This window comes from Panthera pardus, unplaced genomic scaffold (genome assembly GCF_024362965.1).
Source record: "Panthera pardus isolate Hobbes unplaced genomic scaffold, ASM2436296v1 HiC_scaffold_1, whole genome shotgun sequence".
Classification (NCBI taxonomy): domain Eukaryota; kingdom Metazoa; phylum Chordata; class Mammalia; order Carnivora; family Felidae; genus Panthera; species Panthera pardus.
The window spans coordinates 74,499,887-74,523,754 of NW_026526654.1; the positions used below are offsets into that span (position 1 = coordinate 74,499,887).

At 36.3% G+C, this 23,868-nt stretch overlaps 1 pseudogene; it reads left to right on the forward strand.

The window, feature by feature from the left end:
• Positions 1-17,706: 17,706 nt before the first annotated feature.
• Positions 17,707-22,076, forward strand: LOC109265814 (tigger transposable element-derived protein 1-like; annotated as a pseudogene).
• The last annotated feature ends 1,792 nt before the right edge of the window (positions 22,077-23,868 follow it).

The following is a 23,868-nucleotide window of genomic DNA, read 5'->3' on the forward strand; positions in this document are numbered from 1 at the left end:
TATTTTTTCAAAAGACAGCAATGCAAATTTTGTCCATAGTACTCCATTCAACAAATGTTAAGCTTCATGACTCAACACTCTTCAATTGATTACATTTGATTAAACATGAGAGTGAAAATAGATTTCATAGGTCCAGGCATATCAGGAATAAAATCATAATAGGAACACTCTTTTATTCTTTAATTCCAAGATGTTTACTGTATTCCTCTCATATGTACTGCAGATATTTTAAGTTTGTCTTATAACTGAGTTTGAATCCTGACGATTACTGGGGTACAAGAAGGAGTAATGGGAATCACTATAAAGTTTCTGAGAGATTTTCCCTATCTCCTTTTCCCGTTCACCATTTTCAAACACTCATTAATGAACACCTCTGCAGAAGGTGTGCAGATTAGTGAAGTTTTTAAAACTTTTGTTCAGTATGCTTTGCTCAGCGAATCCTATTTGATGATGAATGTGCTCAAGAGGGTAGTTATCTGCCAAGAAGAAATTGCACCATCGAAGACAAGCCCAAATCAAGGCTTAAAGAAGCAAGACAAAAAAAGGCAGATGTGTATTTAGGTGTCTGGAGACATCATTTCTGTTCATCCTGGGAAAATGCCTCTCCAGAAATATGCAGAGGCACTGTAGGAATGGACAGACCCCAAATTAAAGCAAATTATAGATGCTTTTGCAGTTACATTGACTGCTATATGTACAATCATCTCTGATATTACTTGTCAGTGTCATGTGAATATGTTTGACATCCTGTGGAATGAAAATGAGCATTTTTTTTTTGCAAAAAATACAGTATACATCCCCAAAGAAGAGAGGAGACCTAGGATGTAGTACTAGACTTGCCAAGTAAATATGACCCAAAAACTAAACAGAAGTTTACACAAAACATCAAAATGTCGACTAACATTAGTTATATATTGGACTCTTTTATTCATGGGAAATTGTGTATAAGTGAAAATTAATGACTTATATCTACAGTGATCAATTTAGATAAACTTCAAACGCATAATATTAAAAGAAAAACCATATCACAGTAAAATAATATTTATGTATACGTAAAAAAAAATTACATATATCATTCATTACAGTAAAGTATTAAATCAAGCAAGAAAATGCAGTATACCAATTTTAAGGGAGAGAAAAAGAATGGAGGGAGAAGGGGTAGAGACTTATATAAGTTTGTAACTTTTGTTATTTTTAAAAATGCAAAAATAATTTTAATGTTGTTGTGATAAAATATTAATGTCTGTTTAATCTAAGTGGTGGATATAGTGGTGTTATTTATGTACAATTGAAATATATCTACTATCTCTCTATATTAAATAGATAGATTTTAAAATAATTAAAACTTACCACTCATAATTAGCACTCATTTTTGTGATTATTTTTTCTTGATAACACAGTTTAAATCAAGGAAATAATGTAAATAACTTGGCATAGAAAGCATTCCATTATAAACTTCAGAATATTTATGTACAAATATTATTTATAATTTATTTATTTAAATAAATGTTATTTATTTAAATAAATGTTATTTATTTAAATAAGTGTTATTTATTTAAATAAATGTTATTTATTTATTATTTATTTATTTATTTATTTATTTAAATGTAACTAGATTTCAGAAATCCATTTTTCAGAAGTAGACACATGTTATGGAATGCAAATGCCTTATAAAACTTATGAACTCCTTAGTGACTCCCACTTACTTGAAGTACAAATTACATAAGGATTTTATGGACCTTTAAGAATGGCTCATCACAAGGGGCTCAGTCAGTTAAATGTCCCATTTCGGCTCAGATCATGAGTTCACTCATGGGTTTGAGCCCCGTGTTGGGCTCTGTGCTGACAGCTCAGAGCCTGGAGCCTGCTTTGGATTCTGTGTCTCCCTCTCTCTCTGCCCTCCCCCACTCGTGCTCCGTGTCTCTCTCTCTCAAAATAAATAAACATTAAAAAAACTTCTTAAAAAAGAATGGCACATTACAATACATTCTAAAACAGCCTTCCCTATTATGTTTTATTTTGATTTTTCAAGAAAGTATTTACCTAGCATTTTCTTTAAGCTTAACATGTGAGCTTGAAATGGTTTCATATATTAATACATTCAAATCTATACTTTGAAATTTATACCTGATATTTTAAAAATATTCCTATGTTTTAAGTTCCAATTATATATTCAAATGTAAAATTTTTGCGATTTTTGAAAAGGTGACGATCACAGGATTGGAGTTGGGCTGCCATTCTAAATGTTCTTGCCATGGTCTAAATAAATTCTCAAGAGCTGGAGCAAGACTTCAGGTACAGAAGCAGAGACATCCAGGGGCCCTGGGTGACTCAGTTGGTTAAGCGTCAGACTTCAGCTCAGGTCATGATCTCAGGGTTTCTGAGTTGGACCCACGAGTTGGGCTCTGTACTGACAGCTCAGAGCCAGGAGCCTGCCTTCAGAGGGCGTGTCCCTCTCTGCCCCTCCCCCACTCATGCGCTGTCTCTCTCTCTCTGTCTCTCTGTCTCTGCCTCTTTCAATTAAGAAGCAGACACATCCAGGTGTCTGGGGTGGGAAGCTGTCAGTCTGCTCCAAAACTGCTCCCTGCAACTGCCTGTGAACCCAGACGTGGGCTTAGAAATATGGGACATAAGCCGCATGTGGTTCAGTAATGCACATACATGCTACAACTTAGAAAAAATTGTCAGAGAGTGTAAAATGAAAATTAGACTTGGCTCAGTACCCAGAGACAACCAAAGTTACTGGTTTCTTGATCCTTCTTTCCAGAGAAAGACCATGCAGAAGGAAACATATATGTGAATATATATGACATATTTCATATATAGTATGTTTCATTTTCATGCAAATTATAGCATACTATACACATTGGCTAGTACTCTGTAATTTTATTTAAGACTAACCAGGGCAAAAAAAAGAGAAGGAAAAAGAAAAAAAAAAAGACTGACGAGGGCAGTTGTTAATAACAATATATTTGGAGGTATCTTTTAAATTTTAAGCTGCAGTATGTCTTTGTGTGGATGTATCAGTCTTTGATCTGATCTGTTCCTTACTGCTAGACTTTTAGGTTTCTTCTACTTTTTGCCATTTCAAAAAAATAATATAATTTACATATTTACACACGTATTATTTGAAATATGTGTGACTATATCTCTAATTTTCCAATTATTAATACCCAGATTTTAATTTAAATTGTAATTAATATCAGTATGTGGTACATCAGAAGTATCAGAAAACTTGTTATCTTAAGGTAAAAATCCGTTATACAACGTTTCATTTTGCATTTAGAAATATTTTATACACACACATGCACACACAACCAGAAATTCTGTAATTAACTATCTAACATTAATAAGGCATGGAGTGTTGACTAAAGATTTTTCCCTTAAATAGCTAAGCTTGAATTTATTTTGTAAATTAGCTGTTGTAGAATTCTTTATAAAATGTTTACTTCTCTGATTTAAACATTAAAGATACTTAATATAATCCAACGTTTTGAATGACTCAGGTTCATCAATATGAATTTCAATCATTGTGCTCTGTGCTAATACAGGCAAGTTGGACACTTAAAACTTTTTGTCTCTAATTCTTAAATATAGAACAAACTGGGGGCTGCTGGGGGAGGTGAGGGGGGACATGGACATTAAGGAGGGCACTTTTTGGGCTGAGCACTGGGTGATGGAACTCCTAAAACGAATAGTACACTTGTGTGTTAACTAACTTGAATTTAAATAAATAAGTTAAAAAAAAAAAACCTTTTTGCCTCTTTATTATGTGGTCCAGATCCTAATGATTCTTAATGTTAGACTTTCATAATATTTTTAAACATCTCTGCTCTTTTTAGGAGATCTAATTTCTCATTAAATTACTGCAAATATTTTTTGGAGCTCTCATGCATTTATTCAACAAGTGTTACTTGTGTGTCAAAAACGGTTCTAGATCCTGGGGTTGCATCAATGAGCAAGTGGGGAGCCTCTCTGTCCTGATGGAGTTTATTTTTCAGGGAAGCTAAGTAATAAACATTTGCTGTTGTCTGGGATACTAGATAAAACTTGTTATTTACCCTGATTTAGTGGGTAATAAAGCTCCAGAACTTTGTTTGATAGAAAATCTTTCTTTTAGTTTGACAACATTCTTCCTTTAATATTCCAGCCAAGCAGAATATGGTAGAAACATTTATGTTGAAATATCTGGGGTGGGTATTAGAGTCTCTTCTGTCTGACACCATAACTGCCAGAATCAGAGAGATGTGACCAGAAGCATTAACAGATTGTATTCATGTATTCTGATAGAACTTTTCATTTCTCTCTCTGACAAATCCTTGAAAAGTAAGAGAAAGGAAATCTACTGAAGGCTAGGAACTTTGTGTGTTTTATTACTTTGGTTTTTATAAAAGTCCCATAAATCAGGTAACATTATCTTATAGATTAAAAAGAAAATCTGAAGCCAAAATAGGCTATATGGCTTTTCCAATGTCGTGCACCTAACTAAGTGGGAGGGAGATGTCTACCGGGCTTCAGAACGCAAGCTTTCTTCAATACGCTGCAAATAAACTGATAAAGAATCTAGATTTTTTTTCTGGTACTAGGGATTGTGTGTCTACTGGGTTGATTGGTGGGTGGAGCAGTGTGAGGGGGAGGCAGGTGCAAACGTTCCAGAGAAAACTGGCAGGCTATCAGTTGTTCCGAGGGACACAACAAACATAGGGCTTTATAGTCACAAAATCAACATTTCCCAAGCACGGACATAACTCCAGGGAGTTTCTACCACCATCTCTAGGATGCAATTCAACTTTGATCTGCCTGATTTATATATACAGAAATATTCACTAATATGAGCATTCTATGTCTCTTTCCTTCTCTGGATTACTCTTGGTATATTTACTCTATAATTACAAATTGATTTTCTGCTGGAAGAATGGTGAAAGTACTTTTTCTTATCTATTTCCAAACTAACCGAGAAGATGCTGTTTCCTAGAGTTCCCCAGAAATTAAGAACATGCACAAATCATACGTCAAGTTGTAGCTACAACTTCTTACAGATAAGTAAAGAAGTACATGGAATAGTCACTTTGAAAGTTTTCTTTTTCCTAATGTTCAGTGAATATAAAATTCACTAGGAGATAAATTCATCTTCAAATTCATACTTAGGCATAAAAATATCTACCACCTCTTTTAAAATAAACTACATTTTTAATGAGTATTTTCCTATAATAGTTTTTAAGTGAAATATTCATCAATTAGCAATTTTAATCATTGTAATAGTAATAATAATAAGTACAGTTATTGGGTGACTTGTACAAATAGACTTAAAATATAATAGATTATCTATCTCATTTAACATTTATTCAGTATATCTGCGAGTCAAGATACCTATAAGCTAATTCTGAGAAAACCCGAACCCACCTACAACCCCCCCCCCAACTCAAGGGACAGTCAGAGAAAGCAATGGTACCATATCTTCCCTCCTTCTGACACACACACATCTACTGATTGGCCCAAGTGTGGATTTGTGACTCAACATTCAGTCCAAATCTTAGGAAGTCACCCTTAATTATGTATTTTGGCAAAACATGAGCTAGGGAAGTCACGTTTCTTAGTCTTGGAAATTAAGCTAGAACATATTGAGAGAAATCAGTTCATTGGGATCAACAGTTCTACAGTCATGAAGAAACAAACAAACAAACCTGGGAACCTATGTCATGTCATATACAACCTAAAGTAAGGTAGAAGCTGGAAATTATCAGTCAGTAAGAATTATTTGGTGCAAATAGAATAAATAAAAAAAACTAATGGGAAATATATATGAAAAAGAATACACAATACTCTGGTCACAAAAGAAATAGTCTGTCATAAGACTTAACAGTTCAAGAAGTCAGTTGCTTTGGGTTAAGAATTAGCCTCTTGTTCAACCTTCCTATTGAAGACGAGATACTGCAAATTCTTTTCATGGATCTTGTACCTGTTTTCTCCCTTTATTATTTAAAACAAAACAAAACAAAACAATCCCTTGCCTCATCCCTAAGAGATAGCTATTACTATCCTTATTTACAAATGAGAAATTGAGAATTTGAGTGTTAACAAAGTCTTCTATGGTTTTGTAGTTCAAAAGAGGCAGAGATAATTTGAGTTAAAGCCTATCTGGCTCTAAATTCTGCACTCCAAGCCACTACATTTCATTTTTCCCCATTATGAACTGTTCTTACTCTTCTTCAAAACCTTGATTTAGACAGTTGAACATGAGTTTCAAAATTAATTACAGTTTTCTACAGAATGCTACTGAAATTTACTCAATCAGCTGTTGCTTATACACAAAAAAGTATAAATGCTTCTTGAATGTAGAATGTACTAATTTAGCTGAATTATGGCGTTATATTAACTTCAAAGATTATATTTCACTGGAACCTTTCAACTGGAATGCCACTAAGCATAAGTAAAATGTATAGATATTTATATACTTCTTTATTAGCAGAACTAACTAGTTGGATCCTGACGTGGAGGGTTCATTAAGATGTATTTTTATGCTGAGGGAATGAGGAGCCTCTCAGATTAGAACTAATCCTGAGGAAATAGAGGAACAATCAAAAAGAACGGAAGCCTCAGCCATAAGTAATTCAGGGTAGAGCTTGGGGTTGGTGTAATTACAGATCTTCTCCGTCTTGGCACTTCTGGCATGTTAGACTGGTAATATTTTGTTGCAGAGGCTGTCCTGGCATTATAGAATGTTCTATGGCACTAGATGCTAGTAGCAATTTCCCCTGGGATGGGGCGAAATCACTCCTTGTTGAAAACCAATCTAATCTGATGTGTTTTCATAGTAATCTACCCATGGCACATGTGTGAGTCCTAGAAAGAGAAGGGTGTACCAGTTAAGACTAGAAGCATTGTTTTCAGTTTTACAATGGGAGAGGGGCCACTCACTGAGACACAGTTCTGCTGAGGGGAGAGGAGTTTGGGGAGCACTACCCACCTCTCCAGGAAACATAACGCTGTTTCAGTGCAGTGAAAAATCCCAGACGTGACCATCTGTTCAAGAACAGTGGCTCCTATAAGAAGACAACTTGGGGCACATAGGTGGCTCAGCGGGTTAAGTGTCTGACTTCAGCTCAGGTCATGATCTCATGGTGCGTGAGTCTGAGCCCCACATCGGGCTCTGTGCTGACCGTGCAGAGCCCACTTAGGATTCTCCCTCTCTCTCTGCCCTTCCCCTGCTCATGCTTACTATCTCTATCTCTCTCTCTAGCTCTCAAAAATAAGCAAGCATATGAAAATAAAATAAAGAAGACAACTGTTCACTTTGTGTTCGTAGGAAGGGATTTCATAGATCTTGGAAGAGGGTACTGCAAATATTACAAAGAAAACCTGTACTTTGGGAAGATGTTAGGACAGCAGATGTTAGGATCTAGATATCCTTTATGAATGTGATTACACATCTTCCGCAAACACTATAAAAGTTGAGGAAAACATTGTAGATATTTGCGATAACCACTTGGAGAAAAATAAAAACAATATAGGGAGAATTACTTTTTTCTTAGCCTTTTAGGTATAACTTTTATATTTTGTGTTTAATGGTGATCATGAAGATTTTTTAAAAAGGAGCCTTGATTTATCACTGCCTAGTTTGATACTTTGCCAATGCACAAAAATGAGAAAACAGTTTAGTACTATTTAACATCCACTCCCATCATATGACTATTGTCTTATATTTTACGTTACATATTATTTAAATCCCTTATCCTTCATTTTTAAAGATCTATCAATATTAATTTACATATGCCTAAATACGTTTACTCTTCCTGATAATGTTTCATGCTTTTTTGACTGCTTTGATTTTCTGAGGTTCTTTTTTTGTTTAGCCATTTAAGTGCTCATTCTGGAGATTGTCTAGTGATGAACTATTTCAAGTATGAAATTGTTTCTATCATTTTAAAGAGTATTTTCACTAAGTATAGATTTCTAGGTGGTCAGGGTAGTTATTGATGTTTACTTTTAGTATTTTTTTTAATGTTTATGTATTTTTGAGAGAGAGAGGGAAGGGGAAGGGCAGGGGAGGGGAAGGGCAGAATCAGAAGCAGGTTCCAGGCTCCAAGCTGTCAGCACAGAGCTGGAGGCCGGGCTCCAACTCATGAACCAGGAGATCATGACCTGAGCTGAAGTCAGACACTTAACTGACTGAGCCACAGAAGCACCCAAATTTTAGTATTTTTTAAAGGTTATTTATTTTTGAGAGAGAGAGCACATGCGAGTGGGGGAAGGGCAGAGAGAGAGGGAGAGAGAGAATCCCAAGCAGGCTCTGCACTCTCAGTGTGAGGCTGGATATGGAGCTCTAACTCACAAAATGTGAGATCATGATCCAAGCCCAAATCAAGAGTCCCATGCTTAATTGACTGAGCCACCTACATGCCCTACTTCTTAGTATTTTAAAGATTTTTTTTTTATTAGGTGTTGGCTTCTGTGGTTATTGGTAAAATTTAACCATCAGTCTTATTTTTCCTTTTAAGATGATGTTTTTCTGTGACCACTTAAAAAATGTTCCTTTGTCTTTGATATTCAGGATTTGACGATGATATGACTAGATGTAGTTATCTTTTCATTTATCCCAGTTTTACTGGGTTGGGTTTTACTAAGCTTTATAAACATGTAAGTTGATAGCTTTCATCTGATTTTAAAAAATTCTAGACCAGGGGCTCCTGTGTGGCTCAGTTTGTTAAGGTCACCATCTGCTGGTCCCTGAGTTCGAGCCCCGCGTCCGGCTCTGTGCTGACAGCTCAGAGCCTGGAGCCTGCTTCGGATTCTGTGTCTGCCTCTCTCTCTGCCCCTCCCCAGCTCATACTCTGTCTCTCTCTTAAAAATAAATAAACATTAAAAAAAATCAAAAAAATTCTAGACCAGCATTTCTCCAAATATTTCTTCTATTTCATGTCTTCTATCCTCTCCTTCTGAGAAACAATCACAATTCAACTATTTGATCATGTTTCATACGTTTAGTGCTTTCTCTTGTATTTCATTATTTTTTCTCTCTCTGCTTTAGTATGTATAATTTTTATCAGTCTGTCTTTGAATTCACTAACTATTCTGCTGTATCCAATCTGCTGTCAGATCAATTCAGTTAATGAAAGACTTCACATGTTTTCTTCTATGTTGTTTATGTTTTCCTCAGATTTTTAAAAATATATTAATCAGTTATTTTGAAGTCTTTTCTATCCTAATTCCACTGTCTGGCTCATTTCTGGGTCTCCTTCTCTTGACCTTTTTTTTTTTTTTTTTTCCCTGTACTGGCAAACAGTTGAATCCAAGCATGTTTTCCTGATTCTTTCAAGATTTCATTCTGGGCTTTTGAAAGGCATTCTATTGGGAGTGGGGAGGGGATGGGGGAGAGACACTCTCTCTGTTTTGCCCTTATTCCAAGGAACTGGTTCTTACTCTCATAAAACGGTCCTATTGGGTCTCAAGTTAAAGATCAGGGTATTCATCAAATTCTTTCCATTGTAGCTGGGACCAAGGCCATCTTTCATCCCCTAGGTACTGTTTCTGTGATCTTTGATAGGATATCCATCTTCTAGAAGCTATTCTATGCTAGGCCTTCTCTAATTTCTCACTGTGCATTAACAATTTACCAGTTGGCCAAGGACCCAAGGAGAATTTGTGGCTCCTTTTCCCATCCTTCCCCTACTATTCCAACCACTTGGGCACCTTGGAACACTCTTTCTCTTCCCTCTGCCTAGTGAGACTTCCACTCTTGTCTTGGGCTCTATGTAGCAGCTTAATAATTGAAAAATGATCTTGGAGAGAAGCTGGAATGCATGTGGTCCTAACCTCCAATGCTTCCTTCTTTCAAAACCATAATCCTGCATTGATTGCTTTCCAATACCAACAAGCAGTCATTGTATATATTTTGGTTGTGACAACATTAAGGAAAATCTAATGATATCCAAGACATATCTTTTAATATGCCAGGTCTTACGTGGCTTGAAAATCTTAGTCCTATGTGGTTTGAAATAATAAGGTCTTCAGAGGAAAGAGATAAATACGAAGGAAAAAAGCGCACATTGTATAGTGATAGAGAAATATTTTTCAGCATATGACCTGGAGTCCATACATATCCAATCCAATCTCCAGTGACTTTTTACATCTGCAGAATTATAAAAGAAAGATTAATAGTCACCATTATGATTTCTCGGCACAACAAACCTTGAATCACCAAAATAAAATTAACCAGTATCCGGTAGATTTTACTTATTAAGCTATAGAAGTATTTTACTGATACTCTATTAGAGACAATATTGGAAAAGCTTAACCACCTTTATATTTGTATCCTGAGAATACGAGTCACTGTCTTTTTTCTCCTCTATGGCATGAGTGTTTTGACTCAGGGTTCTCAGTAATGCCATATTATCAGGCATGCCTCACAACACCCTAATGAAGGAATGTAAAATATGTCTCTATTTTGAAGGGAGGAAAGGAGGCTTAAAGAGCTAGTTTGCTTGTATTAAATATCACACGTGGTTAGTGATGAATAAAATAGTAAAAAATCCATATATTTAAAAATTTCTATTGTACGACTTTCTGATGTACCACACTCCTATGTTTAATGAAGTTTTGTGTGTTCATGCATAGGAAAGAGAAGGGGGGGAGGATCAAAGTGAGGGATAAAAGAGTTATAATTAACCATATAACTAAGGAACCTCATCTAAACGGGGGATCCCAAAGGACTCTCGTTAGCTGGGTTTTATGGGAAACCTTTTGAATCTCTGGACCACAATCTAAACAAGGGTTCTGGGAGGCTGCTTCAAGAGGCTTCCAGGAAATTTCCACAGTACTGCGTAGGGGCTGCGGTGTAAGGGGCTGAGGCTTGTTTTGTTTGTTTGTTTGTTTGTTTGTTTTTGTGTTTTTTTTTTTGAGGCTTATTTTTAAGCCTCAAAGGTGTTACTTCTTCACTTTTGACTAGCTCTTTCATTTGTCTTTGTGGTACTGTAAACTTTATATTTCACCCTAATTACAAGAACAGCTTCAATAAGATTTTTTTTTTTTCTTTTTGACTCCTCTTTTTTCCTCCCCAGGAGGCATTAATGATCTGGAAAAGAATCCAACTTAAACAGCAGAAAGATATTTAAAATCATCACTCTCTAGCTTTAAACTGGGAATTTTCAACATGAAAATGATTAGATATGCAATGTATCGGTATGCTTAATGAGAATACAGTCATGTGGCACATTTAAATAGCTTCGTTTAAAGCTTGCCTTATAAACCCAAAATGTATTTGGGGGATGAATCTAAAGATCTTTCTAAAACATGCATGTATTCTCTCCCCTTTCCACCACCTGAGATTATAGGTTCTGTTTACAGCAGCAGAGTGCATAAGGCAGCACGAAGCCTGTCATTCTGTACGCAATCACATGTACCTTTATTTTTTCCGTTCTGTGTTCCTGAGTAGACACACCCTGCGGCTATAGCTCCCGGGGAAGATGGTTGCGTTTCTTCGTGGGAAGCTCCAAAATGAAAGCATTTCAAAAGTTCGAAAGTTGGCTTTGCAACTGTGACCCGCCACCTTTTTTTAAAAATGAAAGTATGAGCTGCTTTTCGTTCCTCTGGAAGGCAAGTGCCACCTGTCATAGCGTGCTGTGGCCCCTGCTCATATTTTGATAAGCAATTTCCATTTAGGTTTTCTTTTCCTGATGAAAGAGATCTAAACTAACTGGAAAATTTTCTTGGTTTTGTTTTGTTTGGTTTTTTTTTGTTTTTGTGTTTGTTTTGTTTTGTTTTTTAGCCAATGTAGCTAGAGAAGTGGGGACAAGTGTTTAGTTGGAGAAAACTGGAAAAGGGTGGGGTGCCTGGGTGGCTCAGGTCATGACCTCCTGGTTCCTGAGTTGGAGCTTTGCACTGGGCTCTGTGCTGACAGCACAGAGCTGGACGCGGGGCTCGAACTCACAAACCGTGAGATCATGACCTGAGCCAAAGTCAGACGCTAAACCGACTGAGCCACCCAGGTGCCCCCAAAATAAATTAACACTTTAAAAATTTTTTTTAAAAAGAAACTGAAAAAGAGTATTTTTTAAGAAAGTGTTTATATCAAATAATAAAAATTTTACAGGCAGCATGAAATTTGGAATTTGTCTAATTCTCTCATTTACACATAATAAAGCTGAGGCACTTATCAGTTCAATGATACACATCTACTTAGTGATAAAAATCAACACTAAGACCCATGTTTTCTAACTCCATTGATATTGCTCTTTACTTTAAAAACCAAATAGGTTTCAAGAGGATCACGTTCCAACCTCTTTTTATTTTCAAAAATAAAGTTACTCTTTCTTACATGTAAAATATCCCTGAACATTTTATGTCACTGATAAATTATACTAAGTTTAATTTTGGTAGATTTTTAGTGATTTTTTTTCTAACAAATTAATTAAGCACTCAACAATTTTGATCTATAGAAATAGGGTAGACATCGCAAAGAGATAGTCGTGCTTACCTTTTAATTTATTGTGCGTCAAATAGACATCAAGTTATGTGGTACACAGAAGATGCGTGCTATCTATAAATATATTTAATAATTAAACATATGCAACATTTTGAAAAAAAACTAAAACATGAAATCTCACTTTCAAGAACGTTGCTGAGGAAAAGAAACAGTTAAGCAGTTAAATACAGAAAGTCCAATAAAATTGATTAATAAACACACCATTTATGTGGATCTACAATAGTACTGAATTGAAATGGGGATCTCAAAGTATTTACATATACTCACACTTATGTTTTTATGAATGAACTATTATTTAATAGTTCCAATTCCATGTGATTGCAAAATGTATTTAAAATTTTCTCAGTTATTGATGTAAGTGTTAAATATCTGAACTTATGACTAATTATTGAAAAAGTTGTCAGGAAGTATATAAAGTTTTTACAATATGGCACAGCTTTGATTCGCATGGAACTGTTAAATAACCAAAGAATAAATATAAATACCCAAGCAACCTCTGTAAACTCATGTAAGTATTCTTTAAGCACGCCAAGATGCTGGCTGGATAGTTGACTGGATCAGAGGCCAGTTAGAGAGGTTTTGGCTTAGGTCCTTGGAATCCTACAGATGTTAATGTTTAGCTCAGATTTTATCACAAACCTAGAAGTCAGCTTGGTCCCCAGTAAGTGAAACTGAGTGCGAAGTGTCCTATGTAGGATGGAATTATTTTTTTGTACTGGACAGCCTAGTACTGAAGATTTTTCTTTTGTAATAAAAACAAACATTTCTCGAAAATCTACCCTTTCTCAGGTAATGGGACTATCTCAACTAGTCACCATGATAATTCGTCAAGTACAATTATATCCCCATTTAATAGGTAGTCATGCAAATAGCAAATGGCAGAGATGAGATCTACACGGAAAAAAATAGGAAAAAAATAAATGGACAAATAAATGGACAAAGAAGTTAACTTTTATCTTTAAAAATATCCTTATCACTTGCTCAGGGACAAGAAAATAGCGTTGCCTCTTACGTATCTGAATGAGGAGTCTATATCAGTTTCATATCACTTTTGATATAGATCTACTATTGAAGGCTATAAAATATCCACTGTTTAAATCTGGTCATCCACCATATCCTTTATGGTATTCCACGCTTCTAGAAGCCATCTTAGAAAACATGTAGTTTAATTGACCTGTTTTCCATTTGAGTGGACCAAGGGAGGGAAATAATTTACAAAGATGAGTATAAAGGCAATACAAATACTAAGCAGAAAAGCCAGGTTAAAAAATAAATTTCCTCTACCTCAGATGTTGTGTTTTCTATGTCATTATGTCTACCTTATCTGGAAACACAGGGTTGACTCGAGAACATAATGATGTGAATTGAGTGGAATCACTATAATAGTGACGGTAAGTTCCTTGGAAGACTGATGGCACTGACTCTTTTTTAAATAATGGTTTTAATGAGAAACAATTCATGTACCTTACGATTCATGCATTTAAAGGGTAATATCAATAGTTTTTAGTATACATAGGCATCATATCTTCATAAAGGTAAGCTACCATCATTAAAACAAATTTTAAAATATTTTCATCATCCCTAAGAAAACCTCATATCCATTAGTACTGACCCTCCATTATACCTTTGCTTCCAGCCATAGGCAATTACTAATGTACTTCCTGTCTTATATTTGCCAATTCTGGACTTTTCATATAAATGGAATCATACAATGTGATTTCTTTTGTCACTGGTTTCTGTCACTTAGCACAATAGTTTCAAAGTTCATCTATGTTATAGCCTGTATCAGTATTTCATTTCTTTTTCTTGATAAATAATATTCCACTATATGGATATACTACATTTTCATCACCTGTTCAGTTGATGGACGTTTTGGTTGTTTCCACTTTTTGGCTTTAATAAATAATGAGGCTATGAACATTCATGTACCAGTTTTTGTGTTAACGTGTTACCACTCCAATTGGGTGTATATCTAAAAGTGAAATTGTTGGCTCATAGGGTAACTCTAGATTTGAACTTTCGGGAAATTTCCAGACTGTTTTCCAATGAATTGGAACATTTTATATTCTCATCAGCAGCATACGAGGCTTCCCCCACTTCATTGACAACATTTGTTACTATCTTTTTTGTTATAGCCATTTTAGTATACGTGAGGTGGTATCTCATAGTTCTGAATTACATTTCTCTAATGATTAATATTGCTGAATATCTTTTTATACGCTTATTGACCATTTGTATCTCTTCTTTAAAGAAATGTCTATTTGCATATTCTACCCATTTTTAAATTAGGTTTTAGATCTTTTTTTATTATTGAGTTATAAGGTCTTCTTACATGTTCTAGGTACAAGTTCCATATCAGATATATGATTTGGAAATATTTTTTTCCATTCTGTGGATTGTCTTTTCACTTCTGTGAGAGTGTCTGTTAAAGACATGGTGGCTTTTACTTTTTTTCTTTTTTTTTTTTTAGTTAAGAGTCTGTTTCTTGGTTTGCTTCTCTCTCTCTTTCCCCTTTGTTCATTTGTTTTGTTTCTTAAATTCCACATATGAGTGAAACCACATGGTGTTTGTCTTCCTCTGACTTATTATTTAGCATAATACTCTCTAGCTCCATTCACGTTGCAAATATCAAGATTTCATTCTTTTTTTTGGCTGATTAATATTCCACCACACACACATATGTATATATGTATGTATATATATATGTATGTGTGTGTATGTATATATATATAAATTACCACATCTTCCTTATACATTCATTAGTTGATGAACACTTGGACTTTTTCCATATTTGGCTAGTATAGATAATGTTGCTATGTACATCAAGGTGCATGTACCCCTTCAAATCTGTATTTTTGTATCCTTTGGATAACTACCTAGTAGAGAAATTCCTGGGTCACAGGGAAGCTCTATTTTTAACTTTTTGAGGACACTCCATCCTGTTTTCCATAGCTGTACCAGTTTTCATTCCCATCAACAGTGCAAAAAAGTTGCTGTTTTTTTTTTTAATGTTTATTTATTTTTGAGAGAAACAGATTGCAAGTGGGGGAGGGGCAGAGAGAGACAGAGAGAATCCAAAGCAGGCTCCAGGTTCTGAGGTGTCAGCACAGAGCCTGACATGGGGCTCGAACCCACGAACCATGAGATCATGACCTAAGCTGAAGTCTGACACTTAACCCACTGAGCCACCCAGGTCCCCTAAGGGTTGCTCTCTCTCTACATCCTCACCAAAACCTGTTGTTTCTTGTGTTGTTGATTTTAGTCATTCTGACAGATGTGAGGTGATATCTCATTGTAGTTTTGATTTGTATTTCCCTGATGATGAGTGACAATGAGCATCTTTTCATGTTTTTGTTGGCCATCTGGATGTTTTCTTTGGAAAAATGTGCCTTCATATCTTCTGCCCATTTTTTAATTGGATTATTTATTTTGGGGATGAAAAACATGGTGGCATATACTTTAAAAGTTGCATTCCAGGGGTGCCTGGGTGGCTCAGTCCGTTAAGCGTCCAACTTCGGTTCAGGTCATGATCTCACGGTTCATGAGTTTGAGCCCCGCATGGGGCTCTGGGCTGACAGCTCAGAGCCTGGCGCCTGCTTCGGATTCTATGTCCCCCTCTTTCTCTGCCCCTCCCCCACTCCCACTCTGTCTCTCTCTCAAAAATGAATAAATATTAAAAAAAATTAAAATGAAGAAAAATAAAAGTCGCCTTCCATACATAATCCATGTGTTATCCAATCCAAGTTCACACACACACACACACACACACACACACACACACAGATAGAGTATTGTGTGAACTGATTACAGCCCAGTATTGACTGATCCTCAGCTTAGAGGAAAACATTTAAAGAAGCATATGCGTTTCATCACTTTTTTTCCACAGAATCTACTATCTCTACTTCAGTTCTTACAACCATGATGAGAATATCCAGACTACAACACATTGGCGCCCCATGAGATTTTTTTTTTACTGAATTGTATCTTTGACTTACGCTAACGTAAAGGACACTATAAGGTGTGTGTCTATGTGTGTCCTGAAAAGACCTTTAAGTAGTGGTGTGCTGGTGAATGTTTGACACCTCTCTCTCTAGGGAACAAGAACCCCTCATTTGTAGCATGTGCCGATTCTTTCACAGTAGCTGATTTCAAGATAGCAGTGTGACGTCACTGGCCTCAGAGTTTGGAAAAGATGCTTGTAACAGAGTCCCATGACGTGGTTGGGCTGGTGTGATTCAGCTCCTGTACATCACTGTCATCAGGAGTAAGCATGCACCTCAGGGATACGGTAAACTACCTACCAGATCAGTTTTTAATTCTTGCATTTGTACCACGAAGTTCACAGCCAAATTTGAAGTCTATTTAAAACAGCATGTGTAGGTCTTCATTGCATGCGTTTTGCTATCTCATTCCTGGATCTGTTTGTAAATCAATCCTTGTCTTTATCTCTTCTTTTACGCCTACTTTTAAGTTTATTCCATATTTTAAAATTGTGTTTGTAAACTCTCTTGGCTATTTCCTGGAATGGCTTACAATCGATTTAAATACATAAATGGATAATCCTTATACAACTTCAGGCACCGAGTGGGGATTAAAGGTGAAGTAAATACTGGCTAATCCCTGAGATGAAAGCACCAAAAAAGGCTGCCTGTCAGCCCACGTCTACCCAGGCAGGAGCAATTCACTTTCTCTCTGGCCCTCAGAGTCCTTGATCTTGCAGTTAGGTAAGTCAGGATGAGCTCTAGTGTCATTCAAATTATCCTTCATTGTGTGACTCCGAAAGCCTATGATTCATTCTAAAATTAAATTCTATTGATATTCAACATGGTTTGAATAAACTATGTAATTTTATGTCTATGTTCAAGTGATTTTAATATTATACTCACCTTTAAGTCTTGCAGATTGCCATTGGCTCCTTGGTGTTGACAGGCAGACTTGTGGGTGCATATAATTAGCTTTTTATAAAATGACATTTCATCTGTAGGCAGAGTAACAAATTTTAAATTTTATGCATGAAAAGATTGATAGCTGGCACAATTATTAATTCCTGTAGGCTTCCTGTTGGTGGTATATGATTTGGAAAAGCATTTGCATTTATACTCTAATAAAAGAAAGCTCTATCCTCTCCTTTAATTTTGGAAAGTATAATACTTTAAGCAACTCTAACTTAATAGTCCTAATACCCAGGGATATGTTAGCAATTCCTAAGAGCAGGTGGTTATGACATGGTAGAAAATGTTCTGAGTTTGTTAGAACTTGGGCTGGAGTTCCGGCTGTACTTGGACAACCACTTGACCTTAAACAAGATGTGCAGTGTCTCTAAGCCTCAGATTCATGCTGTAAAATGGGCGAATCTATTTACCTTTCAGGGCTCGTTTGCAGATCAAAGGAAATAGTAGTTTAAATATCCCTAGCATAATTCCAATTTGGCACGTATGAACATTGATGAAAACCTTCTCACTGGCCTTTTAGATGCTTTTTAGTGCAAAATTGCTCATTGTTACTCAAGGTCTTAGTTTAAACCAAATGGCATAGGAATTGTTTCTTCCCGAATTCCTTAAAATAATCATATTCCTTCTTGATTTTTCTCACCAGAACAAATTTGGTAAAATATTTTAGTAACAGGTATTCAGAAGAAAAAATATCTAAATCATCATCCTAAAAGGCAAGCAAGGCCTTTGTGCTATAAATATCCTGAATTTAAAAGACTGTTCAATTCTTTTTATTTTTTTTCTATTGCTTAAATATGTGAAAATCACATGACTTAGTATCTCACACATGGAACCTATTAAATATCTGGGAATGATTACATTATTCTAATTCCATATTATAAGGAGACATAATATATATGCATGTAGAAGTTAAAATTAAGGTAAAAAAAACTAAAAGAAAATCCTTTAAACATTCTGCGGATCTGTACATTCCAAATAAAGCTTACTATAGAAGATATCACTTTATTTTTAAAATGTGTTGAGGTAGGAAACTGTCAGGTGGTGAAGTTGTGAAAGTGTCATTTAAATGTAATCTATAGGGTACAGAATGCTCTTTATTAAAAAAAAACAAACAAAATTATTGGATTCTTACTTTCAGTTTGAAACTGTTAAATTTAAATCCCAGGTAAAGATGATATGAAGGATAATGTGTATCAACTAAATGGCCATAACAATTAAGTATGATATTATGTCATCAAATTTCTGTTTCAAAAACGCAATATACAAACGTGTCATGAACAAATACAGTGGGAGAAAAACCCAAAACCAATCTTGGAACAGAGTGGACCGGAATAATATCACAAAACAATAAAGCATCTTTCTAAAACCTATAAGTGAAATTTACAAATATATAAAGCTAACCCGCTCTTCTATCTTATAACTTATGTAGGTAAGCATGTAAGACAGTATTAATAAATGGATATGATAGTTCATAATTATTACCACTAGTAATATATGTATATTTATATATATATAGTTACATCCATAAAAATATTAATATAAAATATATTGTTTTGGAACTCTTTTTTCTTAGAGAGTGCACACAAGCAGGGAAGAGGGGCAGAGAGTGAGAGAGAGAATCTTAAACAGTCTCCGTGCTCAGCACAGAGGCCGACACAGGGCTTGATCCCAGGATCCTGGGATCATGACTGAGCCAAAATCAAGAGTTGGATGCTTATCTGACTGAGCTACCCACGCACCCTTGTTTTGAAACTTTGAATGAATCTCCTCTATCTCCAAATAAATGTTCACAGATTTGATCACTCATTTGCAACCTGAGTGTTTTGAGCACCCTTTCATGTGTACAGACAGGAGCAAAATTTTTCCTTCTCCCCATGTTGTTAGGTTTACCTGAGCCTCTGCCCAGATATCAAACCGATGGTGCTCTAGGTTCTGGAAGCTCAGGGTGTGACCTCATTAATTTCAACAAAGAGTGACCTCCCTCACACCCAGGAACACAATCAGCAATGCGGAAATGATGTGTTCCCCTGTGGACTCCGCATCCTTCCCTATCCACACTGATAGCACAGCATGAACTGAGCACTTTCACTCTCAAAACTAGTCACTATTGGGGCGCCTGGGTGGCTCAGTCGGTTAAGCGTCCAACTTCGGCTCAGGTCATGATCTCACGGTCCGTGGTTTCGAGCCCCGCGTGGGGCTCTGTGCTGACAGCTCAGAGCCTGGAGCCTGTTTCAGATTCTGTGTCTCCTTCTCTCTGTGACCCTCCCCCGTTCATGCTCTGTCTCTCTCTGTCTCAAAAATAAATAAACGTTAAAAAAAAAAATTTAAAAACAAACAAACAAAAAAAACTAGTCACTACTCTGATACTTGATTTGTTATTTCTTCAACAGCAACTATGCCCAGTACGTAGTCGTATTCCAACATATTTGTTTCCCTTTTGTAAAAAAGACTGGGGAAAATGGCACCTACCTTTCTTATCTCTGAGATGATGTCTGTGAGGTCAATTAATAAGTTACACCAGGTGAAGAGGTGTTGTTGTTAAAGGCTCATATTATTTAGACCAAAATTTGTACATGACTTCGTATAAAAACATGTTTATATTTTTTATGACTTTGTCTCAGTGCCAGCTGTCACTGAAAGGAGGAAACGGTGGGTAGGAGACCATCGAGTGCTTTCACACTTAAACAACTGTTTCCATCTTGCAGAACAATCTTTTCCAAAAAGAATATACAGACTAGACAATAACTGGCAAAGCTGTTCTTGTAAGACCATGCTGTCACCCTGATCTTGGACTTTCCAGCCTCCAGAACTGTGAGAAGTAAAGTTCTGCTGTTTATAAGCTACCTACCCAGTCTGTGGTATTGCTATGGCACACTGAACGGACTAAGAGAGGAGCCTTGTGCCAAATTTATTGGTAAATGTGTGTGTTCTGACTGCTTCATTGACCGGCTGTTTCTTCGTCTCTCTTTCCTTGGGCCTCCCTATAACCTGAGACACAATAAGGAAATAGGCCAGAGTAAGGTTATCACCTAAGAACAGCCTCGAAGTATCAAGTGAAGAGAAGAGTCACACATCCCTCACTATAAATCAAAAACTGGAAATGATGAAGCTTAGTGAGGAAGGCATGTTGAGAACTGAGGCCCAAAGCTAGGCCTCTTGTGCCAAACGGCCAAGCTTGTTAACACAAAGGAAAATCTCTTGGAGGAAATTAAAAGTGCTACTCCAGTGAACACATGAATGATGAAAAAAGTGAAAAACACTTATTACTGATATGGAGAAAGTTTGAGTGGTCTGGACAGAAGATCAAACCAGTCATAACATTCCCTTAAGCCGAAGCCTAATCCAGGGCAAGATTCTAACCGTCTTTATTTCTGTGAAGGCTGAGAGAGATGAGGAAGCTTCAGAAGAAAAGTTTGAAGCTGGCAGAGGTTGGCTCATGAGGCTTAAGGAAAGAGGCCATCTCCACAACGTACAAGTACAAGGTAAAGCAGCAAGTGCTGATGTGCAAGCTGTAGTAAATTACCCAGGAGATCTCACTGAGGCAATTAGTGAAGGTGTCTATGTTTCAGTGCAGATGAAACAGCCTTCTACTGGAAGAAGATATCATCTAGGGCTTTCACAGCATAAGCTAAGTCAATGACTGGCTTCAAACTTCAAAGGATGGGCTGACTGTTTTGTTAGGGGCGAATGCAGCTGGTGACTTTAAGTTGAAGCCAATGTTCATTGACCATTCAGAAAATCCCAAGACTCTTAAAAACTATGCTCAATCTATTCTGCCTGTGCTCTATAAATGAAACAACAAAGCCTGGATGGCAGCACATCTGTTTACAACATGGTTTACTGAATATTTTAAGCCCATTGAAGAGACCTTCTGCTCAGAAAAAAAGATTCTTTTTCACTGTGCATTGAGAACACACCTAGTCCAAGCACTCATTGATGTAAAATGAGATTAATGTTATTTTCATGCCTGTTAGCACAATATCCATTCTGCAACCCGTAGGTCAAGGAATAATTTTGACTTTCAAATCTTATTGTTTAAGAAATAGATTTTGTAAAGCTATAGGTGTCAGAGAGAGTGATTCCTCTGATGGATCAAAGCAAAGTAAATTGGAAACCTTCTGGAGAGGAGTCACCATCCCAGATGCCATTAAGGACAATGATGATTCATGGGAAGAAGTCACAGGAATTTGGCAAAAGTCGATTCCCACCCTTGTGGATGACTTTGAGGGCTTCCAGACTTCAGTGGAGGCAGTCACTGCAGATGTGGTGGAAACAGCAAGAGAATTAAAGCTAGAAGTGGTGTGTGAAGGTGGATGGCTTTGCTGCGATCTCATAATAGAACGTGAACGGATGAGGAGCTGCTTCTTATGGACGAGGAACGAAAGTGGTTTCTTGAGATGGAATCCACTCCTGGTGAGGACGCTGTGATGATTGTTGAAACAACAACAAAGGCTTTAGACTATCACACAAACTTAGTTGATAAAGCCGTGGCAGGTTTCAAGAGGATTGACTCCAATTTTGAAAGAGGTTCTACTGTGCGTAAAATGCCATCAAATAGCATCTCACGCTGTAGAGAAATCACTCATGAGAAAAGAGTCAATCGATGCAGCAAACTTCATTGTTGTCTCATTTTAAGAAAATGAGTCTCTCATCCTTCAGCAAGCACTGCCATGATCAGTTGGCAGCCATCACCATGGAGCCAAGCCCCTCCACCAGCGAAAGTTACAACTCGCTGAGCTCAGATGACGGTTGGCACTTTTTAACAATAAAGTATTTTTTAACTAAGGCATTTACATTGTTTTTTTGGACTTAATGCTATTGCACGCCTAATAGTATAATCAGAGGTTTTACATGCCCTAGGAAACCAAAGCATTCGTTTGGGGTGCTTATTGTGATTTTGCTTTATGGTGGTGGTCTGGCAGGCAAGGAACTCATAATATCTCTGATGTATGCCTGTATTGACTGATTTAAGAAAATAATAGACTTAATATATTTATTCAATACAGAATTTTCGTACACAGAGGTACCATAAAGGTTATCAGACCAAATCTCTCATATTACATATGATGACACTGCTAACTAGGAAATATTTAGCAGCTTCCCTAAAGCCACACAAGTGCTTACTCTGTAGTTATATTGACTTTTTCCCTGGTCCTCTACTCAGTATATTAAGTTCAAAAGAAATAGACTCCACATTCTTATACTCCTGGAAATAGAACGGGCCATTTTGTCGACCTAACCTGTTTCAAATCACTAAATCAGTATGGCATAGAGGCTAAACCATAGGCTTTTGAGGCTAATGGCCTGGATTTTGATCTTGACCACTCACCTCCTAGGAAGTTTGTCTTTGAGCAAACTACTTAAACTCAATCTTATCTCAGTTTCCTTATCTGCAAAATAGTAATACAGTAGAACTTTGGATTGTGAGTAACTTGTTCTGTGAGTGTTCCGCAAGATGAGCAAACATTTTTAACAGCTTTTTACTTGATAAATGAGCGATGTCTTGCAATACAAGTAGTATGTGACATTGAATGTCACGTGATCACAGTTAGTTCTTCTCTCACTGTGGGATTGTGGGTTATTGTCAATGCAATGTCACAGATACATAAAATCCTCCAAAAGAGGCAAAAGCAGGTGTCATTGGATAGGTTCCTTGTTAAAGTTGCACAAAAGGAAAAAGATTCCATTGAGCCAATAGATAGCAGTGATTCTGTTACTGATAGTGAAAGTCATTCTACACAATAATCTTCCTCACTCTTGTCTCCATCACACCAGCCATGAAGGTTTTCCAAGGTAAGTGCAGGTTAATTTGCTTACTTTTCTTTATATTTTGTATTTCCTTTATTATTTTGTATTATATTACAGCGTTGAAATCATTTTTATAAGAATATTTTTGGGTTGTGAAAGGAATCATCTGCATTTCCATTACTTCTTATGGGGAAATTTGCTTTGATATACAAGTGCTTTGGATTAGAAGCATGTTTCCAGGACAAATTATGCTTGCAAACCAAGGTTTTCCTGTAATATGAAAATTATTGAAATAAAACTCTTAAAGTACAGTATCTGGCACACAACAAACAATTTATAAGTGTTAGCATATTATTAGTGTTATTACTTTCGTGTAGAGTGATTATGCACCTTAATATTTTTTTCTCTGTTTGTAGAAAGGTAAGACATATTTTATAGGATTCAAGAGGGGCTTGGATTCACATTTTATATTATCTTCTCGGTGTGACATTATGAAGATAGGGTACTTTTGTGGTGAGCATAATTTATAAACTTGTTGCATCACTAAGTTGCACACCTGAAACTAATGTAACCTTGTGTGTCAACTATACTCAAATAAAAAAAATATATATAACTTATAGGCATGAAATTCATGTGCAGCTCACATTTTGTGTCACCGGGTAAATAATGATATGATTCGCCAAACTA